Below are 27171 nucleotides of genomic sequence, written 5' to 3'. Positions count from 1 at the left end.
TACCAGATTTAAGTACCAAAGTGTTAAGTAACAATGGAGAACAAGAGAAAGTGACATGCAAGATTTATGGGCTCTGGAAAAAAAAAAGAGAGAGAGAGAGAGTAATATGTTAGAACACATTCGGTTTTCAAATTTAAACAGATTAGTTCGGTTTTCTTTAGAACATTCGATGAAAATCGAACGATAAAATCAGAACACGTCATGAAAATTGAACAATATCAGAACATTCAATTTTCAAATTCGACCTTTTTTTACAAATACTTAGTTTGTTGATGAAATTACTCTTTTTCTTTTGTGACTATTACATAATAATCTCAATCTTCGCTATTGTTACTTTTGCCCGAGCAACGCCGGGCCTACCTGCTAGTTTAAATATAAATGCAATGAATTTAACTGAAAGTGTGTAAAAACTTAAAAATATTTTTAATAAGCAACAAAATTATTTTTTATTCCATTCATTAGAAAACACTAACTATGCATAGGATAAATTCTGATTCAAATTTCTATGTAAGAGTTTATCTCATTTCATATATTAAATTTTATATGAATGACTTCTTAAATGTTTTATACCCATTTTTATAGTTTTCTATTTCAATGAATTAAAAATGTGAATTTACATATTTTCAAAACATATTAATGTTTGTTGTTTCCATAGGGAGTGGTCTCCCTTGCTATAACAAAAAATTTTTTCATGTTTTGTTTACTTATGTGTGCCTTAAAAGTGTGAAAGAATTTTAATAAAATGTAATACTATAAAGAATACTAGTAATAGAAGTGTACAATAAAGTATAAAAAACTGCTTCTTAAAAAGAAATATTAAAATTTTTGAAGCAAAAATCAAACTTGTATGATGCTCATTAGAGGGCTGGCATGTGCAATGTTGCAGTGCAGACTGCTCCAAATATCAGTGACTGTGAATATGTTAAAATACTAAAAATTTTTAAATACAATATTTATTTTGATTACATTTTATTGAAACACAAACAATTTTAATTTTTTTAAAGATTAAATATTTTACTTAATTTATTTAAGTAAAATTTTAATAAAATACTTGCTTATAAAATTTAAAATTTTTTTACATTTTGTACCAGTGACATTATACCAGTTATTGCTATTTAGAAAAAAAGTTTTAAAATTAGCTGGTTAAACATAAACTGTTCAGATGCACCATGAACTGTTATAGAATTAAATTAAAAACAGTAAGAATTATTCCTAGAGGAATCACCAACATTTTTATTTTTTAATTTTGATATGTCAATTAGCTGGTGAAATATTACAGTTGTGAATAAGGTATATAGAAGTAATGATACAATAAACATTACAAATTAGTTTTTAATTATATTTACGTTTCATATAAACTGTAGGTTATATTTAATTGTAAGTAACAATTTCTGGAATTTTATATACAATAAACAAAATTTTTTTCAGAAAAAATAGTTTAGCTATCAATGAAGTTCACTTTTCAGTATGGCTTTTTGTATAAGGAAAGTTGATATAGGCCTATTGAACATGTAAATATATAAAATCTAAAATAGACTTATGTGAATTACTGGTGCTGTTATACTACCATTGATTACATTAAATAGAATAAATTATCAAAACTTATGCTTACAACGATTATGAGAAAGATATTTGGTTAGCAATCATTTAAATATTTTTTTCAATATAAAGCCAAACCACCACTGGATGACATTTTTCTGTGATTATATTTAATTAATTAATCACAGAAAAGTAGCCTGATCTAATTCAGTAGTTGTTTGGCTTTACAAATTTATCGGGTTTTGTGGTGATTATTTTTTTAATATATTTTAAGTAATGCCAAATTTGGCAACAAATATACAATATTATTGAGTAGTTGCAATGTTTTCAGATTTCACTTTGGATAAGTTCCAGCAAAGAACTTATCCTAACAATAATCTGGAAGATGAGGTTGAGATTTTTACTTGAAAGGCAGATAAAAATAATTATTATTAACATACTTACTACATTATTATTATTATTATGTTGGGTTAAGTTAGATATACTCGGTTAACACCGGTGGCTAAGTACTATGCCGGACCAAAGTCAAGGCATAGTAACCAAAACAGAAATTAAAGAAGTGTGTCAGTGTGTGTGTCTGTATTCAGGAATTTTCTCACAATATGACATGTATTCAATATAGTGGCCTTCTGTAGAGTGATGTATGTGTTTCTATTCAATTCTAATGTGCCCAGGCTTTTGTGTAGTGTGTGTGGTATGACACCTGTAGAGGAGAGAACTACAGGTACAATAAGCACCCCATCCATCCTCCACAGATGCCTTATTTCCTGGGCGAGTTCTGTGTACTTGCTAATTTTTTCAGTGCATGCATTTTGTATATTGTGAGTGTTTGGAATGGATATGTCTATAATGTATGTGATTTTATTGTGTTTGTCAATGAGTGTAATGTCTGGTCTGTTGTGGTAAATTGTTTTATCTGTGATTATGGCTCTGTCGTAGTACATTTTGTGCGTGTTGTTTTCCAATACTGTCTGTGGAATGTACTTGTAGTATGGCTCGTGGATGTCTAATAATTTGTGTTTCTTTGCAAGCTCTTGGTGTATTATATTTGCTACTTGGTTATGTCTGTGTAAATAATCTGTCTGTGCCAAGAGCTTGCAACCAGACGTGATGTGTTGTATAGTTTCTGGCATGATGTGACATTTTCTGCATGTGTCATTTGTGAGTGTTGCATCTTTGAGTATGTGTTTTCTGTAGTTTTTAGTATTTATGACCTGATCCTGTATGGCAATCATGAATCCTTCCGTCTCCCCAAAGAGGCATCCCCGAGCTAACCAGCTGTTTGACGCAGTTTTGTCAACAAAATCCTGGGCCAGATCGTAAGGATGCCTGCCATGGAGTGCCTTTCGAGCCCACGATTGCTTAATGGTGTCTATGCTTTTTATATGTTGTGTTGTGTCCATATGATGTGAGTGTAAGTTTAATGGTGTGTTATTCGAGTCTGCTAGAGTTACTGCTTTATGTAATTGTGATGTTTCTTGTTTTTTGTAGAAAAACTCTCGCAGTGACTGTATTTGTTTGTAGTGAAGGTTAACTATGTCAATCAGGCCACGTCCGCCATCTTTACGTGGAAGGGTTAATCTTTCTGTGGCAGATTTAGGATGATGTTGTTTATGCTTAGTAAGTGTTGTTCTTGTTTTCCTTTGGAGTTGCTCAAGATCAGTGTGAGTCCAATGTATAACTCCAAAAGAATATGTGAGTACTGGGATGACATATGTGTTTATTGCTTTAACTGTGTGTTTTGCATTTAATTGTGTTCTGAGAATAGCATTTAACCTACTTTGGTATTTTTTAATTAATCTTTGCTTTATTTGTGTATGTTCTGTTAGTTTGGCCTGTTGGAATCCTAAATACTTGTAGAACTCGCCCTCTTCCATGGATTCAATAACGTCTCCATTTCCAAGTGCAAAATCTTCTTTCTTCAGGATTCCTTTTTCTATGTGAACTGTTTTGCATTTATCTAGGCCAAATTCCATTTGTATGTCCTTGGTGTATGAATGTGTGATTTGTAGGAGTTGATGAAGTTGTTTTTGTGTGGATGCATAAAGTTTTATGTCATCCATGTACATGAGATGTGACAGTGTAAACTGTGTTGTTTTTTTGTGTCTGATATTGTAACCATATTGCGTGTTGTTTAACATGTTGGATAATGGGTTCAGGGCTAAGCAGAACCAGAGAGGACTCAAGGAATCTCCTTGAAAAATTCCTCGCCTAATAAAAATTTGGTTTGTTTGTATGGAAGTGTTACTGGGCCCTGAGATGTAGTGTTGTTCTCCAGTGCTGCATAGTGTTTTGAAAGAATGCAATGAGTGATGGATGTATTTTGTACATGTGTAGGATATGTAGCAGCCAACTGTGTGGAACACTGTCGAATGCTTTTCTGTAGTCTATATATGCCATGTGTATGTTTCTGTGTTGTCTGTGTGCTTGCCGTAGAATGACTGAATCTATGAGTAACTGTTCTTTGCATCCCCTGTGGTTTCTACGACAACCTTTTTGTTGTTCTGTTAGAATGTCGTGTTCTTCAACATGTTTGTATATTTTGTTTGCAATACAGGATGTCAATAATTTGTACAGTGTTGGAAGACATGTAATTGGTCTGTATTGTGTGGGGTCTGTGGTATTGTTGTTTTTAGGTTTCATGTAGGTGATGCCCTGAGTAAGAAAATTTGGCATGTCTTGTGGATTGATGATGATGTGTGTTAGGTGTTTAGCTAGTTCCTGGTGCAGTGATGTGAACTTTTTGTACCAGAAATTGTGAATGTTGTCTACACCAGGTGTCTTCCAGTTGTGTGTTCTGTTAACAGTGTATTGGAAATCATGTATGTTTATTTCAGCACAGGGCATAGTTGGTATGTTGTGCAAGTTTCTGTTCTCCTCCTCGATCCAGCCTGCATCGGCATTGTGCGTGACAGCACTGGACCAAAGAGAGGACCAATATGTTGTGAGTTCTTCTTCTGTTGGTGTGCCACTGTGCTGTGTAACAGTGTTTGCTTTGTTATTAATTTGTCTGTAAAAGAGTTTTTCATTGTTTGTAAATAATTTATTTTGTTGTTTTCGTAGTGTACATGTTTTGTATCGTTTGAGTCTACGTGCTTTGGCAGCAAGTTTTTGTTTTAGTGTATCAATGTATTCTGTAATGCGTGTGTTGTGATGTTCGTGTTTTGTGTGTGTTTTTATTTTCTTGAAAATGTTTTTGAGCTGTTTCCTTAATTTGGGTGTTATGTTGTTTTTAGTGTATTGTGTTAGCCTGCCTAATTGCTGTCTAATGTCATTTATTTGTGTTTCTATTCTTCTCTGCCAGGCAGGCTTGTGATAGAATTGTGTTTTCTGTGTATTTGTCTGTGATTGTACTTTCAGTCCATGGTGTGTCACTACTGTGACTGCCCCAGCATAAACTAATGTATGAATGTCTGCGAGTGTAGAAATTGAATGAATGTAGTGTGGTAGTAAGTGAGTGTTTACATAATTTAGTGTTTTTCCTACTTTCTTTGACGTGTTGATTTTTGGTATTCGTGGTCGTTGTGTGGGATCTGTACCTGTATATTTAGTGAGTGTTTCCTGAAATATAAGTGAGAGCGTATTAACTAAATCCAAGTCTATGTTATCAGTGATGGATGAGGAAGTGTCTGTAGTATCATTAGTGGTAATTGTTGTATGTGTGTTATTATCAATGCCTGTTGCTGGATTATCCTGACAGGTTACGTGATCTTCATTAATGTTAGATGTTTCTGTCTGTTGATGTATTTGATCAGCAACCTGTTGTTTGATAAGTTCAAGTGTTGTTTGTGGAATAAGGTTGTTGTGTATAATTGTTCTTTTTTGATCAACAACCCTTTGTTCGGTGACAGTGAGATGAGGATACTGTTGCGTGAATCTATGGTGTAGTTGTTGTCTGTATGCTGTCATGTTTGTTTCGAGTTTTGTGATGGTGTAATAATTACGGATGATAAACTCGTTCATTTCTACTGTCCATTTCATCCATTGGCGTGGTTTTCCGGCCTTTGTGGTCTGTGGATGCATTGCCACAGAAACACCAAGGCTGGGTTGGTTCCTCACATCTGTTGAGGGCATTGCAGTAGCCATGCTTGGGCCGGTGCTGCTTTCGCCACCGGTAACCAAGGGAGACTGTGACCTATTTTTCGAACGTGAGCCTCTGCCTAACCCACGAACGCGGACCTTGTTAACCCGGGCGACGTCCGAGCCGGTATCACACTTTGATCTAGTTATTACCATGATGAATATCTCCACAGAATGTGGGCGTGGTCACTCTTAGCTTCATTTCTCCCCATAGACCTTACTGGCATGGGTGTCCCTACCAGGAGCTTATGCTCCAGCCTGCATTGCCCTATGGATCAGTAAAATTACTGGGCTCTCCCACCACGACCAGGTGGTGACCCTGGGAGAGTTATTATTATTATTATTATTATTATAAATTAATGTTAAATAGAGATTCTTTTCCTAATTTTGAATCAAGTATTCAATGTCTACAGATAAAGAACCATAACAAAACATGCTTAATTTTTAAATATTGAGCATTCATAAAATAATTATATAATAACTAGAAATTTTGCCATCAAGTATGATTAACTATTTTCTGTCAGAAAGTAGAGATTGAAGAATTGAGAAGAATAGAAATTTCAAGAAATTCAAGAATAATAGCTAATATTTTTACAAAGTAAGTTGCATATACTGTTAGTCAGAACATATACGATAACAATGATGGATGACGTCTGCAAATGGTGTGAGACTAAGACAAATCTTTTTCACTAAGGGTTTGCATAACGAGCACTACTGGGAGAAATGTATCACACTCCAGGGGACTAAGTAGAGAAAAGCAAGCCTACCCATGGAAGAGTTGTCCTTCATAGGTAGGCTTCAGAGGCAGATTTAACGATGGGAGCACTGGCCCCGACTTCTGAAGGGCCCAGCAAAACTTTACACTTTTTTCTAATGACACAAAGTTTGGTTTCATGTGTGCAATTTTAATTATGTAAAAGTTTTATATATATTCAAATTTTATTGGAAATAAAACATTAATAGGACATAACCATATTTTTAAATAAATAAATAAAAATACATGTTAATATTTATTTTTGCTGTCTGTCTCTCTTTAAGGGGCCAATATTTTCTTTTGTGACTAGGGCCTCAACTGACCTTAATCCACCTCTGGTAGGCTTGCTACTTTTTAAACATCTTACACGCAATATTTTTATGGAAATAAATAAACACCTTATCCAGAACTTGTTACTGGTGTGTTCTGTGAATAATAGTTTATCATCAACATTTTCAAACTGTTAAATAGTTCTTCCTTAGGTGAAATATTTTGAATAACCAATGGAACACAAAAAAAGAACATGAATATTCAAATTAAATCGAGTGTATGTTTGACGAAAGTTGTTATGATGGATATGTGCATTTTGTATGTGGATAGTGGCTATTAAAGGTCTGTGTCCATAAGGGCCTGCCAGGCAACAGATAAATTTAGCTTCTCCTCTTGGTTGATGCAGGTGGCATTGTGGTTCTCTCTATAAATGGATAAATGGAAGAACTATTTAACAGTTTGAAAACGTTAGTGATAAACTGTATTATTCACAGAACAGGTTCTGGATAAGGTGTTGATTTCCATCCCCAGTGTTGATATGTTGTTGATGTTGATAAATAAAATAACTGATTTAAATAGAAATGTCAAAAATAGAGTAAATTTGAAATGGTAGGGAACTTGAAACCAATAGTTTTTCGCTTTTTTGCAACAAGTGGTATAATTTAGTGACAACTTTTGCCTGCAAATTCCCGAAAAGCGCAAAAAATTTGGACACAAACATGATAGTTTCCTGACAATGATATATTTTTGTACATTTCAGAATTATTTCAAAAATGCTTTAATATGGTTAGCCCCTCATTATATCGCATTTGTCGGGAGACAATGAAAAAGCATTATATATACCACGGTGTGATATAACTGAGCACTAAAAATTCTGGGCTTTTACTAAACAGATTATACATCCTATGGAATCTCATTCCTTTATTCTTTCATCAGCAAGTGTTTTGAATGTAAAATACTGAGTACATTTCAATGCTGAATTTTATTTGTGGCTATATCGTATTAATTTACATTTACATAAATATTGATATTATAATGCCAATTTAGTGTCATTGTTTCTTTGCAATGACATTTAAAAGACAAATGCTGTCAATATAAAAACAAAATATCAGTTGCAATTTTATTATACAGTACTATACTTCATAATATATCGTTTATTAAAAATTTGTGTAATTCGTATTTTTCAATGAAAATTATAAATACAGTAATTTAAAATTGAGAAAATACAGTAGAGCGTCGATAAGTGGAACGTCGGTAAGTGGAATGGCCGGAAAGAGGAACGATTTTCAGTCGGACTGTGTCGTGCTGAATCGAATGTTTTTGATATTAAATTTACTTCTAAAGTATAATTTTCATGTTTTTTATATTCTTTAATATATTTATTTTGTTTGTACAAAATGCAGAAATAATTTTTAACGATACGATAGCCTCGATGATTATTATAAAAATTTTCGTTAGGCTTAAAATCGACGAAAATTCAACACGAAGCGACACGCAACGGAGAAAAATTCAACAGGAAGCGATAGGCAACGGAGAAAAATTTGAACATCGGACAGGTTAATTATTTTTTCGTACAAAGTCGGAAACTGGAACAAATCATTAACTGGAAGGACCCCAGTCCCCAATTGGTTCCACTTATCGACGCTCTACTGTAAATATTGAATATATAACAAATATCAAAACTTACAAAATTAGAGTAGTTTGCTTTTTAGAAAATTTTTAAAGTTACTACAGTCAAACCTGTTTTTATGCGGTCTTTTTTTGTGTGATTTTTTATTTGTGCGGTATAGTTGGCGAATAGTCTCATGCGTTTTGTCATGTCTCACGTTGACTTATTATAGCTAAATAAACTTATTATAGCATAAATGAACTTATTATAGCAATATTATTTCATGAATATGCGAAAAATGAAATAATTTATTTTTTAAGTCAACAAAACACCACCTGGACAAAAATATGTAAAACAGACGATAGACGAGACGATGTAGTCAAGTGCTGACATCTGTTGTCAATAAATTCTACGTCTGTTTTAATTACGTTAATTAAACCTTCAAAGTGCTTTCACATTCCTGGACCATTAACTCCTTGGGACTCCGGCGAATTAAATACTTTTTAATTTTAATGTAGTTAAACATAAAAACGAAAAAAAAATTATAGAAATGTGTTAATTTTGAAGAAAAAGCTTCAAAGTATAATTTCCTTTGTCTCGCCTTAGCGCGAAACTTGACACCGATGTGTCATTGTTTACACAGCTGGATGACCTTGAGAACAGCTGGTGTCGTCTTTCGCGGGACATTCTCATGAAACTCTCGGGAGGAGAAGGGTAAAAAGTAGGGTGAATACTAGATGGCGGTATATTTCTAAATATTTTTTTAAAATTACGATTTTAATTGAAATTTCCGACCCCCCCGACTTAATTAAACGTATATATAATAAAATCTATTAATTAAAAAAATTAAAAAACTATTGGATGCTGTTTTTGACATCAGAAAATAGCTTTAAATAACTTTACCGAAGTAAAATCGACGCACTAGAACTTTAGAAAGATGAATAAAGTTTTATAAAAAAATCCCATAAAAAAACCATTAAGCGTTAATTGCGTGTCATTAAAGGTTAATTAAACTCGCAATAAAATTTTTTCGCGCGGGTAAAAATTTTTCAAAAAATTTGGAGACTTAGAAAACATCCGAAAAATCAAAAAAAAAAAAAAATTTTTTTAGGGGTCCTAAAGGACCCCATTTTTTGTAACGCTATACAACTTGCCCGAGATATCTCGGGCTAAGGGCTGAACGCGTTAAGATAAGATTCGTTTCAAAGTGTAAATGTACTGTATTATTTTTTCTATTTAGATATAAAATTTTAGGATTTTTATTTTATGTTTAGACATAATCCCTGAAAATGAATAAGGGCAAAAACAAAGCGAAGAGGAAGGTAATTTCCTTAGAGACTAAGACTACGATTTTAAAACGAGTTATTTTCTATGTGAGACTTTTTTTATGCGGTCCCTATTGACCGCATAAAAAATATTTTTTTAATTGTGTTGCGAAAACTATTTTTTATAGCCACTAGTAAAGTTTTGTGCGATTTTTTTTTTTTTTTTTTTTTTTTTTTTATGTGGTCCCTATCCACCACATAAAAACAGGTTTGAGTGTACTGTATAAAACTTTCAGAACTATTCCTTCAGAAATAAAGAAATATTTAACTTACATATTAGGCAGTGAATTTGGAATTTCAATTTATGTGAATTGACTGTATTGCATCAATTCATAGAGGTGTGAAATTTTGAATTTTTTTAGAAACTTGTAAATGAGGAGACAGTACTTAAAACCAATAATCAACTATTAATATAAAAGGAAACATAAATGATAATTGACCTGGTCACCTGTTTTACTTATTTAGATCTTGAAATTATTGTTTTACCTGCAGTCGTAGTTTCAAGGACAATGATAGGAATAAAATATCATACTTCATTGCAAAAAGAAATTCAATGGCAATTTGTATTTTAAAATTTATTGACTGAAGTGCTTTTAAAATTTGGGGGACCAAAAAAAAAGCCATATATCTGAATCCACGATATAATGAAGTGCTACAGTATACCTACTGGTAGAAGGCTTAAGTATAATGGACCAAGATGGCTGTATGATAATTTTAAGTGAAATTATACTGGTTTTAGTGAAATGAAGCTCATTTAAAACCTCAATATGCAATAGACTAGATGTAATAAACGTTAGCAATTTGATGAATATATCAATCAATGGTCCACCTCGAAGAGAATTTGATTTCCAAGCTGCCTTTATTATATGGTGCCAGGAAAAAAAGAAATGCAGTCTACTCCACATAAGTTGACACCCGGATAACTCGTCACTCGTCAATTTTCTGTGGTCCCGGCCGACTTACGTAGGCATTAATGTTATTAACCTTAAAAAACTGTTTACTCGACATCGTTGAACTCGTCACCACTGGATAAATCAACATACTTTTTGTTTCACACTTTTTAGAATTCTGATAAGTCAACTTCCCCTTGAAAAATGAGTTCACATCACACAGCTTATTGTACGGTGTGAACTCATTTTTTTCAGGAGGGGAGTCAACTTATCAGACGTCAAAAAAGTGTGAAACAGAAAAAGTGTGTTGATTTATCCAGTGGTGACGAATTAAACGATGTCGAGTAAACCGAGTTTTTGAACATCAATAACATTATTGCCTATGTAAGTCGGCCGGGACCACAGAAAATTGACTCATTAACCTACAGTGACGAGTTATCCGGGTGTCGACTTATGTGGAGTCGACTGTAGTTAAAGCATGAATTTTATTTTAATTTATAGTCATACTAAGGTCACAAATGACCTTAGTATGACTATGAAGGTCATTTCTAATTTTGTACTGGCTGATATCAAAATAAAAACTACAAATTTAATTATGTTGAAAGCATTTTTTTAAATATTGTTTTGCTACAGTTTTCAAGACAACATTAGCAAAAAAAAAAAACTAGATTTGAAAAAGCTAGTGAGATCCCTAAAATGTGAGATTTCTGTGTTTAAACATTGCAACATGGAAATTTTTTTATGAATTATCAGGAATGCATGATATTTTCAGGACCAAAAATTTCCCCATATTACAATTTTACATACAAAATTTCTCTAAAAATTGTTGTACATTAACACACAAAATAAGCCATTTTATGAACTAACTATTTTACTATGTACAGTAGTTTGTAAAATTCAAATTAGACCTATTGTATAATTTGCTTTACAACAACTGATAAATTAATGTAAAATTTTTTTAGATTAAAATAATACTTAAGTGTGTGTCATCATCATAAGATAGCATGTACAGTTATAAACTTGACATAATATGCTGATTAATGGAAATAAGAGTCAAGTACAACAGATATTATCACCACCTCCATGAATGACCTGTAGTATGGGTTGCTAATTTAACAAGCATTTTAACATTTGAAAATATACTTCAAAGTTAGTGTGTTCATCTATGGGGGAGAAAAGAAAATGTGTTTATAAGATGATAAAATTCTAGCTATTCATGACAATTCAGAGAGATTTAAAATGCCGCCACTTATTAATTTGCAAATTTCCTGTGTGGAAATTGACTGAATATTTTATTTTAATTCAAGCTGATATGAAAATTTCACCCATTAAATACTGTTGAAAAGAGTTTTGAAGTAAAAACAGATTTTCTTTTTTTGTTTTAAAGCTTGGTTTCAGTTTTTCATAAAAATTGAAATGCAGTTTGGTAACTGAGACTGACCCTATTCCTAGAGCATGCACATATAGCCATGCAAATAGGCAGTGAAGTGAACTGAACTGATAAGAAACAATATCACTTTCTCACAATCTCTTTCCAGTGGAAATCTGTTGTAGGGTTTGGGACTCATCACTCAAATGTGCACCAGGCACAACAACCAACACTGCCTCAATGACACATGCCTTTCACACTTGTAATATCTGTGATCCTTAATTTTTATTTTTGAAACTCGGTACTTGGATATTGAACACTATAATTTCATATTTAAAGCACAGGATCTCCCTAATTTTAGGAATTTCCCAATAAATATCTGTAGACTAGCAAGTTATTGTTCTTTATTATAAAGTTTTTGTGGATATTGCTGTACTAATATTTTTCTATTGCAAATTTCCCTTGAACCAAGTCCATGTGATAAGATACATTCTGCAGCTCTGCAAATTACTTTGTAAATAGAATAAAAATGATAAGAATAGAATGAAATTTAGTTACAAAATGAGAATATAAATAATTTTTAAAAAATGCATTAGATTTAATGTTTGATTACCACTAGAATTTTAATAAAAAACATATTTAGCAAGTTTATCATAGCATTCCAAAAATTAAAGTGATGTAAAAAAGGATACAAAGATTTCTTTTAAATTATAATTTCTTTTAAATTATAATCTTAAATTATAATTATATTTCTTTTAAATATAAAGTTTGCCTCAGGATTTAAGAAATCCTGAGGCAAACTTTTTTCCAATTAACTTACTTCTATACTCTTGTATTTTGACAGATGACTATTGTGATTTTTAAATTTCTTAAAATCTTAAAATACACTCCAGAATATAATTTTATATTAAATAAGGCATTGTTTAAAAGGCACATGTATGAAGGTTGGCTTGAGCATTTCAAAGTTAGTATTTATTATTTTATTTGTGCTGCATTTAAGTTCATTAAACACACTGAACTTTTACTTTTATCATAGATTCACTAATAAATCAATAAATAAATAACATATAAATAAATAACTACTAACCCGTTACAAAGCTATACATCCACCAAAGCCGAATTATTGGGCTAGAGTCGGCTATAATAAATAAATAATTAATAAGACAATTTGGCACTAGAGCCTGGCGTTAGGCGCCATCTCTTACTAAACTTAATAATTATAATAAAGAGATGGCGCCTAACGCCAGGCTCTAGTGCCAAATTGTCTTATTAATTATTTATTTATTATAGCCGACTCTAGCCTGATAATTCTGCTTTGGTGGATGTATAAATAAATAACATTTTGTCTTGGAATTTTTTTTAGGGTATCTTGTTAAATTTGTCACTAGAATAAAAAAAAAGTATTAGAAAAACATCTAGTATTTGTTTGGACACACAAAAAATTCCAGCACAAATTCTTTAATAGCAAATACGAGGTCTGTTCAAAAAATACGCGGACTAACGTCATAAAACAAAATGTACGTACTTTATGTAGAAGTTACATGTCTGGGTTCTCTTCAAAATACTCTCCTTCACAACGCACACACTTATCCCAATGGTGTTTCCACTTGTTGAAACAGTCCTGGTATGCTTCTTTTGTAATGTCCTTCAATGCCTTGTCACATTTGCCTTAATCTCGGGAATCCTCTCAAATCTTCTTCCTTTCAAGGGCCTTTTGAGTTTGGGAACAAGAAAAAGTCACAAGGAGCAAGATCAAGTGAATGGGGGTGGGGGAAGAACAGTGATCGAGTGTTTGGCCAAAAACTCACGAGTTCTGAGGGCTGAATGGGCTGGAGCATTGTCATGATGGAGAAACCAGTTGCCACTCCTTCACATTTCTGGCCTTTTGCGACAGATGGCGTCCCTCAGATGTTTCAGAACATCAATGTAGTAAGTCTGGTTCACTATGAAGCCTTGGGGAGGTACTCGTGATGAACAACACCCTTAACATCAAAGAAAACTGTCAGCATCACCTTGACATTGGATCGAACTTGGCAAGCTTTTTTGAGTCTGGGGGACGTTTCGCCCACCCACTGGGACGATTAGACCTTTCTTTCAATGTCACTGGGAGGATTAGACCTTCATTTCCAAGTTTAACACAGATTTCACAGCAAGTCGTTGCTCCTTCATGTCATTTATTCTGAAATCCGACAAACGAAAAAATCACACTTTACTAAAAACCGCATAGCTAATCAACAAATAAAGATATCTGTAATCGGGAAAGGGGTTTATCACCAGGAGACTGGTACAAACCTAGCGACACCAATCGGATTCCCCTGGAACCAACTGAAGCCGCGCAATTCAAGCAGTCCGTGTATTTTTTGAACAGACCTTGTATTTCTGAATTTATCAGGCTATGTCACTTTTTGTTTTGAAAACAGTTTTTATTTCACCTGAAGACGACGAAAATACATTTGTTGAAAGTTCTCAAAAAGAAAACTATTAATAACGCTGTATACAGTGAAACTTTATTTTTACTGCTACTATTACTTGGTGTGAGTATAACACTAAAAGCTATGTCACTTTTCCTTTAAATATCAAAGATGTTCACAGAATATCTTTCATATTTAAAGTGGATGGAACGAAATACAAAATGTTATAATGATCTTGAAACAGATCAATTTAAAATATAAAATTTTAAAAATTTTAAAATGGAAAGTTGGTTTAAATACAATATAACAATGTGTTGGAAAATGGTGAGAACAAATTAACGTGTACAGGTTATAACAAAAATCTGAAGAAGAATCCTGAAGAAAGAGATTTTGCACTTGGAAATGGCGACATTATTGAATCCATGGAAGAGGGCGAGTTCTATAAGTATTTAGGATTCCAACAGGCCAAACTACCAGAACATACACAAATAAAGCAAAGATTAATTAAAGAATACCAAAGTAGGTTAAATGCTATTCTCAGAACAGATTTAAATGCAAAACACACAGTTAAAGCAATAAACACATATGTCATCCCAGTACTCTCATATTCTTTTGGAGTTATACATTGGACTCGCACAGATCTCGAGCAACTCCAAAGGAAAACAAGAACAGCACTAACTAAGCATAAACAACATCATCCTAAATTCGCCATAGAAAGATTAACCCTTCCATGTAAAGATGGCGGACGTGGCCTGATTGACGTAGTTAACCTTCACTACAAACAAATACAGTCACTGCGAGAGTTTTTCTACAAAAACCAAGAAACATCACAGTTACATAAAGCAATAACCTGAGCAGACTCAAATAACACACTATTAAACTTACACTCACATCATATGGACAGAACACAACATATAAAAAGCATAAACACTGTTAAGCAATCGTGGGCTCAAAAGGCACTTCATGGCAGGTATCCTTATGGCCTGGCCAAGGATTTTGTTGACAAAACTGCATCAAGCAGCTGGTTAGCTCGGGGATGCCTCTTTGGGGAGAGGGAAGGATTTGTGATTGCCATACAGGATCAGATCATAAATACTAAAAACTACAGAAAACACACTCAGATACAACAATCACAAACGACACATGCAGAAAATGTCACATCATGCCAGAACCTATACAACACATCACTTCTGGTTGCAAGCTCTTGGCATAGACATAATCAAGTAGCAAATATAATACAACAAGAGCTTGCAAAGAAACACAAATTATTAGACATCCACGAGCCATACTACAAGTACATTCCACAGACAGTATTGGAAAACAACACGCACAAAATGTACTACGACAGAGCCATAATCACAGATAAAACAATTTACCACAACAGACCAGACATCACACTCATCAACAAACACAATAAAATCACGTACATTATAGACATATCCAATTCCAAACACTCACAATGTACAAAACACATGCACTGAAAAAGTCAGCAAGTACACAGAACTCGCCCAGGAAATAAGGCATCTGTGGAAGATGGACAGGGTGCTTATTGTATGGTACCTGTTGTTCTCTTCTCTACAGGTGTGATACCACACACACTACACAAAAGCTTGGGAACATTACAATTGAATAGAAATACGTACATCACACTACAGAAGGCCACTACATTGAATACATGCCACATTGTTAGGAAATTCCTGAATACAGACACTGACACTGACACTGACAACTTATTTTATTTTCGTTTTGTTTTGGTTGCTGTGCTTTGACTCTGGTTCGCCATAGTACACAGCCATTGGTGTCAACCGAGTATAACCCACTAAACCCAACATAATAATAATAATATGTTGGGTGTCGTGGGTTATTCTTGGTTGACACCAGTTGCTGTGTACTGTGATCTGTGATTATGGCTCTGTCATAGTACATTTTATGTGTTTTCCAATACTGACTGTGGAATGTATTTGTAGTATTGTTTGTGGATGGCTAATAATTTGTGTTTCTTTGCAAGCTCTTGGTGTATTATATTTGCTACTTATGTCTATGATGATGATAATTTAGTGTCAGTAATAATCAATGATGTGGGCTCTGATCATTCAGCTTTTATTTTTAATAAAAGAAAGTTCAGTAAGATTTTCTAATAGTTCTGAGAGTCAGTATATAGCAGGCATGGGCAAATGCAGTTCTTGCTGAAAGTGTTAATTTCTGTTTTTTTATTAATATTTTTATAATTTTGTGAAAATATTGAATTTTTTTAATAAACATATTTGTTTCATATTATATTCATATTTAAAATCACGCACCTTACCATACTATCCACCATGATGGTACAGAATTGCGGCTTCCATGCATTTTGCAAAACCTACATTGTGGCTCCCACTGAACTCTTGCTTGCCCACCCCTGGTATATAGAATAATAGGATCACAGGAAACTTATCAGCTTACAAGTTGAAGTAAAGTGTGTAATAATATCAATTAAGTGCAGAATAGATAATCTATGGATTATCAACGTTAAATTACAGTAACAGCTTAAATCATTAATTTAGCAGCTTTTTATCATCATTTAACACTTCAGTGATTTTATTTATTAGAAATAAAAAGTGAGTATTTATTGACATTTTATGTTAGAATAATTAAAAGTTGATATTTAATATAAATATATTAAAGACCATCTTTTGGAATATATATATATTCCAAAAGATAATTTATTATATATATATAATAAATTTACTTTTATATATATATAATTTATTAAAAGTAATGTCTGGTAAAATTATATACTAGTTTTGGATAATTAAATTTTTCTCTCTTTTTGAGATTTTCAAAGAAATTTAAGTAAATAATATGAACGATGAAATTACTTTTATGGTAAAAAATTCTCTTTCTCAGTTCATTTCAATAATTCTAACCAATTTTTCCCTTTGACATTTTTTTAATGTATAAATCATATTTTTAGTGCATTAAATATTACAAATCCAATTATCTATATGTTACAGTAAAAACCCATTTTAACTAGTTGAAACTAGTTTTTACTGGGTGTCATTGTTATAACCCGTTTTGTCTAGTTAAAACTAGAATTTACTGCTGTGCATGTTTTGATTTTAGATAAAACTAGTTTTAACTTTTAACATTTGTTAAAACTAATTTTAGCTACATAAATATGTTTGGGGGAAATAAATAAAGTGATGATTGGGATTAAAACATTTGTATTATTTAATACGATATTTATTGAAAATATTGGTCACACATCTGTGTTATTAACATTAATTAACCCTTTGTCCCTGAAGGCACGGATTGATCAGTACCCTGGCTTTTTAAGCAAAACTTCAAGGGTATTGATTCATCGTTACTTTGGTAAACATCGATTTTTGTAAAATTTATTAACAACAGATATAATCTCGTTTGATATGAAGTGAATAAAGTATAATAATTCATTATATTAGTTAATAGCAGTATAAAATTTTGATTTCAAACAACTGTTTGATATAATGTGCAATAATTTCACAACGAATAAACATATATGCATAAGTGTTACATCGAATTGTACAAAACAATATTCTATGTTTTTCTGGCTCAGTGCTAGCAAACAACTATGTAACTAGACAATGTTAATTTTCACAAAATGTTACAAATTATCAAGTTTGTGTGTCAGTTCTGTTAATATATTATTTTTTTTTTCTTATAAATTTTTCTAATAAAATGTATTGAAAAATATGGTATTTAAAGATATTAATAAATGTAAGTGATTTTTTTCATATAGATATAATGATAATTTGATTTTTGGTGAATTTTTAAAATAATATCACCTGACTGATCTATATTGCCTTAGGAAGGATTGCAAAATAAACGTAAACAAGATGTTGGGGGAAAGGGTTAAAGCGATAGGAAATTCATCATACACTATTCGCATTTTTCATTGGATGCTCGCCCTCTGGTATTTAAAAACAAAACTATTCCATCTGGGTCGTTTGATTAATTCTTGTGTATTATCAGCAGTAAATATGAATAACAATAGAAAAAGCAAAGCTTTCTGTTGCGTTCCAAATTGCAATTTCAAAGATTTACGGGAGCCTAATATAAGTTTTTGTCTATTCTCACACGAAAAACAGATGATTATTCGGAAATCGGTCGGTTATATTTATGAGCTTCTCTGAATTGTGAAAGAGTGAATTAGACTTAAGAATTGGCAGTTTCCCGATTGTCCAACTTTACACGAACAAGTTATGCTGTCAATTTTAAAAGATATTTTCTTAAAGTTAAAATGCCAGTTATTTTGTGTGGGACACAGGATCGGATTTAAGCATTTCGAAGCCTTAAGCTGAATGTAAGTCCCCTTACCAACCTTTCACAATTTTAGAAGTCAATCATAAAAAGAAAAAAATTAAATCAGACTATCTCTCTGATTCAATACGGTTATTGGAAGAAAAAGATGTGAGGTTTCACTAGTCTTCTGTTTTATAACTGAATTTAATTAAATTTTTATACCCATTCCTTTAAAAATCTTTTTTAAAATTGGTTTTATCATTTTTTAAAAAAAAAGACCTTACGTTAATTCTTAGAAAAAAAATTAACAAAATACTACACAAAATAAAAAGTAAAGTATGTTTTGTTGGTTTGTAAAAAAATGTTTATTACAAAATTCGACTTTAATTTTTTTTTTGCTTGTACAAATGTTTGAGGCTGCTTGAAAGTCGAAGCCTAAGCAACAATTTACATAGCTTTTTACTTGTAAATCTAACCCTGATAGGACAATGTCAAAGCAGATGTTTTTAACACGAAGGGCACAAATATGCATAGAATGATCTTGCTCACTTGCTTTGATACCACACAATGACGTATCCCGCTAGCAATAATTGTTCTACTACTACAAAATTTTTCGATAAACAGCTACAAGCAGCATATATCATTATATCGGGCAGTAATATATGATTAACTTTACATTACTAGTTACAAGCGACCCAGATAAAGTAGCCATTTTGTAAAAATTCAGCACCCTCTATAGTTCATGAAAAATGCGAATAGGAACGTGTTAGCTGAATGACCTTGGTCGAAACAGTTTTTACTAAGCCATTTTGTTAAAACCCATTTTGACTAGTTAAAACTAGTTTTAACTCAAATTCATTTTTGACTAGCACTAAATTCTAGTTTTAACAATGACATCCAGTAAAAACTAGTTTCAACTAGTTAAAACGCGTTTTCTCTGTACATATATATATATATAATTGAGACGTGTTGATGATAACAATAACAACTCTCCCGTGGTCACCACCTGGTCATGGTGGGAGAGCCCAGTAATTCTACTCATCCATAGGGCAATGCAGGCTGGAGCACAAGCTCCTGGTAGGGACAACCATGCCAGTAAGGTCTATAGGGAGAAATGAAGCTAAGAGTGACCACACCCACATTCTGTGGAGATATTTATTATGGTAATAACTAGATCAAAGTGTGATAACGGCTCGGACGTCGCCCAGGTTAACCAGGTCCGCGTTCGTGAGTTAGGCAAAGGCTCACATTCGAAAAATAGGCCACAGTCTCACTTGGTTACCGGTGGCGAAAGCAGCACTGGCCCAAGTATGGCTACTACAATGCCCTCAATAGATGTGAGGAACTAACCCAGCCTTGGTGTTTCTGTGGCAATGCATCCACAGACCACAAGGGCTGGAAAACCACGCCAACGGATGAAATGGACAGTAGAAATGAACGAGCTTATCATCCGTACTTACTACACCATCACAAAACTCGAAACAAACATGACAGCATACAGACAACAACTACACCATAGATTCGCACAACAGTATCCTCATCTCACTGTCACTGAACAAAGGGTTGTTGATCAAAAAAGAACAATTATACACAACAACCTTATTCCACAAACAACACTTGAACTTATCAAACAACAGGTTGCTGATCAAATACATCAACAGACAGAAACATCTAACATTAATGAAGATCACGTAACCTGTCAGGATAATCCAGCAACAGGCATTGATAATAACACACATACAACAATTACCACTAATGATACTACAGACTCTTCCTCGTCCATCACTGATAACATAGACATGGATTTAGTTAATACGCTCTCACTTATATTTCAGGAAACACTCACTAAATATACAGGCACAGGTCCCACACAACGACCACGAATACCAAAAATCAACACGTCAAAGGAAGTAGGAAAAACACTAAGTTATGTAAACACTCACTTACTACCACACTACATTCATTCAATTTCTACACTATCAGACATTCATACATTAGTTTATGCTGGGGCAGTCACAGTAGTGACACACCATGGACTGAAAGTACAATCACAGACAAATACACAGAAAACACAATTCTATCACAAGCTTGCCTGGCAGAGAAGAATAGAAACACAAATAAATGACATTAGACAGCAATTAGGCAGGCTGACACAATACACTAAAAACAACATAACACCCAAATTAAAGAAACAGCTCAAAAACATTTTCAAGAAAATAAAAACACACACAAAACATGAACATCACAACACACGCATTACAGAATACATTGATACACTAAAACAAAAACTTGCTGCCAAAGCACGTAGACTCAAACGATACAAAACATGTACACTACGAAAACAACAAAATAAATTATTTACAAACAATGAAAAACTCTTTTACAGACAAATTAATAACAAAGCAAACACTGACACACAGCACAGTGGGACACCAACAGAAGAAGAACTCACAACATATTGGTCTTCTCTTTGGTCCAGTGCTGTCACACACAATGCTGAAGCAGGCTGGATTGAGGAGGAGAACTGAAACTTGCACAACATACCAACTATGCCCTGTGCTGAAATAAACATACATGATTTCCAATACACTGTCAACAGAACACACAACTGGAAGACACCTGGTGTAGACAACATTCACAATTTCTGGTACAAAAAGTTTACATCACTGTACCAGGAACTAGCTAAACATCTAACACACATCATCATCAATCCACAAGACATGCCAAATTTTCTTACTCAGGGCATCACCTACATGAAACCTAAAAACAACAATACCACAGACCCCACACAATACAGACCAATTACATGTCTTCCAACACTCTACAAATTATTGACATCCTGTATCGCAAACAAAATATACAATCATGTTGAAGAACACGACATTCTAACGGAACAAGAAAAGGGTTGCCGTAGAAATTACAGGGGATGCAAAGAACAGTTACTCATAGATTCAGTCATTCTACGGCAAGCACACAAACAACACAGAAACATACACATGGCATATATAGACTACAGAAAAGCATTCGACAGTGTTCCAGACAGTTGGCTGCTACATATTCTACACATGTACAAAATACATCCATCACTCATTACATTCTTTCAAAACACTATGCAGCACTGGAGAACAACACTACATCTCAGGGTTCCTAACACTTCCATACAAACAAACCAAATTTTTATTAGGCGAGGAATTTTTCAAGGAGATTCCTTGAGTCCTCTCTGGTTCTGCTTAGCCTTGAACCCATTATCCAACATGTTAAACAACACACAATATGGCTACAATATCAGGCATGAAAAAACAACACTGTATACACTGTCACATCTCATGTACATGGATGACATAAAACTTTATGCATCCACACAAAAACAACTTCATCAACTCCTACAAATCACACATTCATACACCAAGGACATACAAATGGAATTTGGCCTAGATAAATGCAAAACACTTCACATAGAAAAAGGAATCCTGAAGAAAGAAGATTTTGCACTTGGAAATGGAGACGTTATTGAATCCATGGAAGAGGGCGAGTTCTACAAGTATTTAGGATTCCAACAGGCCAAACTAACAGAACATGCACAAATAAAGCAAAGATTAATTAAAGAATACCAAAGTAGGTTAAATGCTATTCTCAGAACAGAGTTAAATGCAAAACATACAGTTAAAGCAATAAACACATATGTCATTCCAGCACTTATATATTCTTTTGGAGTTATACATTGGACTCACACAGATCTTGAGCAACTCCAAAGGAAAACAAGAACAACACTTACTAAGCATAAACAACATCATCCTAAATCTGCCACAGAAAGATTAACCCTTCCATGTAAAGATGGCCGACGTGGCCTGATTGACGTAGTTAACCTTCACTACAAACAAATACGTTCACTGCGAGAGTTTTTCTACAAAAACCAAGAAACATCACAGTTACATAAAGCAATAACCTGAGCAGACTCAAATAACACACTATTAAACTTACACTCACATCATATGGACAGAACACAACATATAAAAAGCATAGACACCATTAAGCAATCGTGGGCTCGAAAGGCACTCCATGGCAGGCATCCTTATGATCTGGCCCAGGATTTTGTTGACAAAACTGCGTCAAACAGCTGGTTAGCTCGGGGATGCCTCATTGGGGAGACGAAAGGATTCATGATTGCCATACAGGATCAGGTCATAAATACTAAAAACTACAGAAAACACATACTCAAAGATACAACACTCACAAATGACACATGCAGAAAATGTCACATCATGCCAGAAACTATACAACACATCACCTCTGGTTGCAAGCTCTTGGCACAGACAGATTATTTACACAGACATAATCAAGTAGCAAATATGATACACCAAGAGCTTGCAAAGAAACACAAATTAGCAGACATCCACGAACCATACTACAAATACATTCCACAGACAGTATTGGAAAACAACACGCACAAAATATACTACGACAGAGCCATAATCACAGATAAAACAATTTACCACCACAGACCAGACATCACACTCGTTGACAAACACAATAAAATCACATACATTATAGACACATCCATTCCAAACACTCACAATATACAAAACGCATGCACTGAAAAAATTAGCAAGTACACAGAACTCGCCCAGGAAATAAGGCATCTGTGGAGGATGGATAGTGTGCTTATTGTACCTGTTGTTCTCTCTTCTACAGGTGTGATACCACACACACTACACAAAAGCCTGGGCACATTACAATTGAATAGAAACACATACATCACACTACAGAAGGCCACTATATTGAATACATGTCATATTGTGAGAAAATTCCTGAATACAGACACACACACATACACTTCTTTAATTGCTGTTTTGTTTACTATGCCTTGACTTTGGTCCGGCATAGTACACAGCCACCGGTGTTAACCGAATATATCTCACTTAACCCAACATAATAATAATAATAATCAGCGCAGATCCCAAATGGTTAGGAGTTGAAATTTGGTACTCAGTTAGGGTATGTCACGAGAACGCACACTAAGAAGGGATGTTTCGAAATACCTTACCATGGGGGAGAGGGACAGGATTAAGGCTTAACACTTCCATCAACAATAAAAGTGTCAAGTAACAATGGAACAGTTAAGAGAAAGCGACGTGCTAGACGCAGATGCAGTTTTTTTGTTTTTGCGGGAAATCGACTATATTTTTCAACTGATCTAAAAATTCTGTAATTAATCTGAAAACAGGGGGTGACCCAATTCTTGCATTCTGTGAAAACGGGTAAGGTTGACTGTAACGTAATAATCTTAATTTTTGCTAAAGCGGTTAGGAGTTGAAAGTTGAAATTTGGTACACAGTTAGGGTACCAAATTTAAGTACCAGAGTGTTAAGTAACAATGATAGTGTGAAGTAACTATGGAGAACAAGAGAAAGCGACGTGCAAGATTTAAGGGCTCTGGAAAAAAAAAGAAAAAGAGTAATATTTTATAACACATTCGATTTTCAAATTTAAACAGATTAGTTTGGTTTTTCTCGACTTTTCTTCTTTAGAACATTCGATAAAAATCGAAGGATATAATCAGACCACGTCGAGAAAATCTAACAATATTGGAACATTTGATTTTCAAATTTGACATTTCTTTAGAAATAGTTTGTTGATGAAATTACTTTTTTTCTTTTGCGACTATAACGTAATAATCTTAATTTTCACTATCGTTACTTTTGCCCAAGCAACGCTGGGCCTACCTTGGCTAGTCTTAAAACCTGCTAGTCTTACTAATAAATACGTAATGTCATTAAAAGATAGTTGTTTCATTACTGCTTACAAACATGACTTTTATATAGTACAGTAGAGCGTTGTTTATCCAAAAGCCTGTTAACCGAAAGCTTTCGAGTCAGACTGTGTCTTGCTGAATCGAATGTTTTTGATACTAAATTAACTTCTAAAGTATAATTTTTTTTTTGTTTTTAGACTTTTCAATATATTTATTTTGTTTGTACAAAATAAAGAAATAATTTTTAACAATGCGATACTCTCGATTATTATTATAAAAATTTTTGTTAGGTTTAAAATTGATGAAAATTTAACACGAAGCGACCCGCAATGGAGAAAAATTCAACACAAAGTGACACGCGACAGAGAAAAATGTCAACATCGGATAGGTTAATATATTTTTTCATACATAATCGGTTATCCTAAAAAATCAGTTATTCGAACAACCCCAGTCCCCAATTGATTCGGATAAACGATGCTCTACTGCAGTGATTCTCAAAGTGGGGGTCGCAAAAAATATTTGGGGGGGTCTGAAAAAATGATGCCAGATCAATTTTTTTCCAAATATTTTATAAATTGACTATGGATTCATGTTTAGAAATAATATATCAAAAATATATAAAATAATTTTTACTTAAATAAATTGCGCATATAAATAATAAAAACAGTATAAATATTTAAATACGAGCTTAAATATAATATTCATAAATTTGTGTGCTATTGGGGAATCCCTGAGTGCCACTCTCTGCCTAAACTATGATAGAACAATGTTGTCATTTGGAACGATGTTCGCTAGCAGCGTTGGGTCTGTAGGTAAGTCTAGTGAGAAAAACAGTAGAGCGTCGTTATCCAGAAACCGATCAACCGAAAGCGTTTCAGTCGGCAAATTCAAATTTCCGCTAGTGCTGTGGCGCTGCAATATTTGGCTATGTCTTGGGATACTCCGATATTATTTTAGTTGATACGTGTTTTTAGCAGGCAACACTGGAAGGGTCCTTAAGGACGCGCCAGTATTTGAACGAGACTTTTTCCCATCGTGAGTGGTAAGTTTTGCTTGTTTTTCTGAGGTCTGTATTGTGCTGAATAGGAACGTTTCGAGACTAGATTATCTTCCAAAATATAATTTTTTTTGTTGTTATATTTTTCAAAATATTTATTTTGTTTGTGAAAAATAAAGAAATAATTTTTAAAAAAATTTCGTTAATCTTAACATTGACAAAAATTCAACGCAAAGCGACACGCAACGGAGAGGAATTTCAACATGGGATAGATTAATTAAACAAAAGAAATTAACTCCTCCTGAATTTAAATTGACCCACTACCTCCGGGATGTTTTTTTACACATACTCATTCTTCGGGGTCCTTTGAAATTTTTAAATGCAAAAGGGGGGTCACGGACCAAAAAGTTTGTGAAACACTGCTCTACTGTATTCTTTATTAGGAATTATATATGAACTGCATTTTTTTTAAACATAGAGTACATTACAACTTTTTCAGTGATGTCTAATGTTACTGTGAATGTTATATTAAAATTATATGTAAAAATAAACAATAATGATGGTAAATCTACTATAATGAATAAACTTGTACTTGTACAATAGTAATTTTTTTTAAAATAAAATTTCTAAACTTCACAATTATAGTAGAATATAGATGCAAGCTAGTGAAAAAAAAAAGACTAGGAATGTAGTTACTCCCTACTACTAATTCTTATTAGTGCAACTTTCAAACTTTTTATAAATTCATTTGATTAAATTCATAATAGAATTATTTGATTTGGCTATCTTGATGGATATGACTTGTTGTAGAAATTTTAGTGTAGGAAGCTTTGATATGAAGTTATAGTATTGTATTTCTAAATAAATGAAAATAGAAAAAAATGAAATTATTCATATGTAGCAACATTACTGTATATTAGGGACTTCAATAAAAATAATTGGTTTTATTAACATAAATATATATATTGGGTTCTTCGGAAAGTTCGTAGCGATTTTTGATAGCCGACAGTTGAGACACCGATTGACGCAAAAATGATTAGAATTGTGCAAACCAATGAATATTACGATAAATGACCTTGAGACACGTCCGTTACAAAAAAACCGTTAAGATTATTCAAATAGCGTTTAATTTGGCTCATTGCAAAAATGGATGCAAACAATGTGCATTATCGACACTTGTTTCTTTTCTTTATTCGTAAACGCAAAAATGCTGTACAAACAGCAAAAAAGATATGTGATGTTTATGGTGGGAGTGCTGTATCAGAATCAACTGTTCGAAAGTGGTTTGCAAAATTTAAAACGGGTAATTTCAGCCTTGAAGATGCTCCTCGCTCAGGAAGACCTCCTGTTATTGAAGAGGACCAAATCAAAGCATTATTGGATGAAAACCCTCATTACACAACTCGAGAGATTGCAGACATAGTGAAGTCATCAAACAGTACTGTATTTCAACATCTAAAGAAGCTCGGATACGTGAATCGTTATGACATTTGGATACCTCACGACTTAATGGAAAAATACTTACTGGATCGCATCTCCATTTGTGATTCTCTTGAAAGACGAAATGAAAATGACCCTTTTCTGAAGCGTTATAGTGACAGGTGATGAAAAGTGGATCATTTATAAACATCAGCCGAAAACGATCGTGGGGTAAGAAAAATGAATCACCATTAGAAACTCCAAAGGCCGGTGTTCATCCAAAGAAGGTCATGCTCACTGTCTGGTGGGATTGGAAAGGAATCCTGTACTATGAGCTGCTTCCACAGAATCAAACAATTGATTCTGATAAGTATTGTTCCCAATTGGATAAGCTGAACATGGCAATTAAAGAAAAACGTCCGGAACTGGCCAATAGAAAAGGCATTGTGTTTCACCAAGATAATGCCAGACCTCACACGTCTTTACGAACACGCCA

General features: G+C 33.4%; 1 protein-coding gene across 1 annotated transcript in view; it reads left to right on the top strand.

The window, feature by feature from the left end:
• RpL36A (ribosomal protein L36A) overlaps window positions 1-27171 on the top strand; it is a 59240-nt gene that overhangs the window by 19714 nt on the left and 12355 nt on the right. The gene's annotated exons all lie outside the window — the stretch shown is intronic.

The sequence above is a fragment of the Centruroides vittatus genome, unplaced genomic scaffold (assembly GCF_030686945.1).
Source record: "Centruroides vittatus isolate TY-2023 unplaced genomic scaffold, ASM3068694v2 contig_749, whole genome shotgun sequence".
NCBI lineage: Eukaryota > Metazoa > Arthropoda > Arachnida > Scorpiones > Buthidae > Centruroides > Centruroides vittatus.
This window is presented reverse-complemented; position numbering and strand designations above follow the sequence as displayed.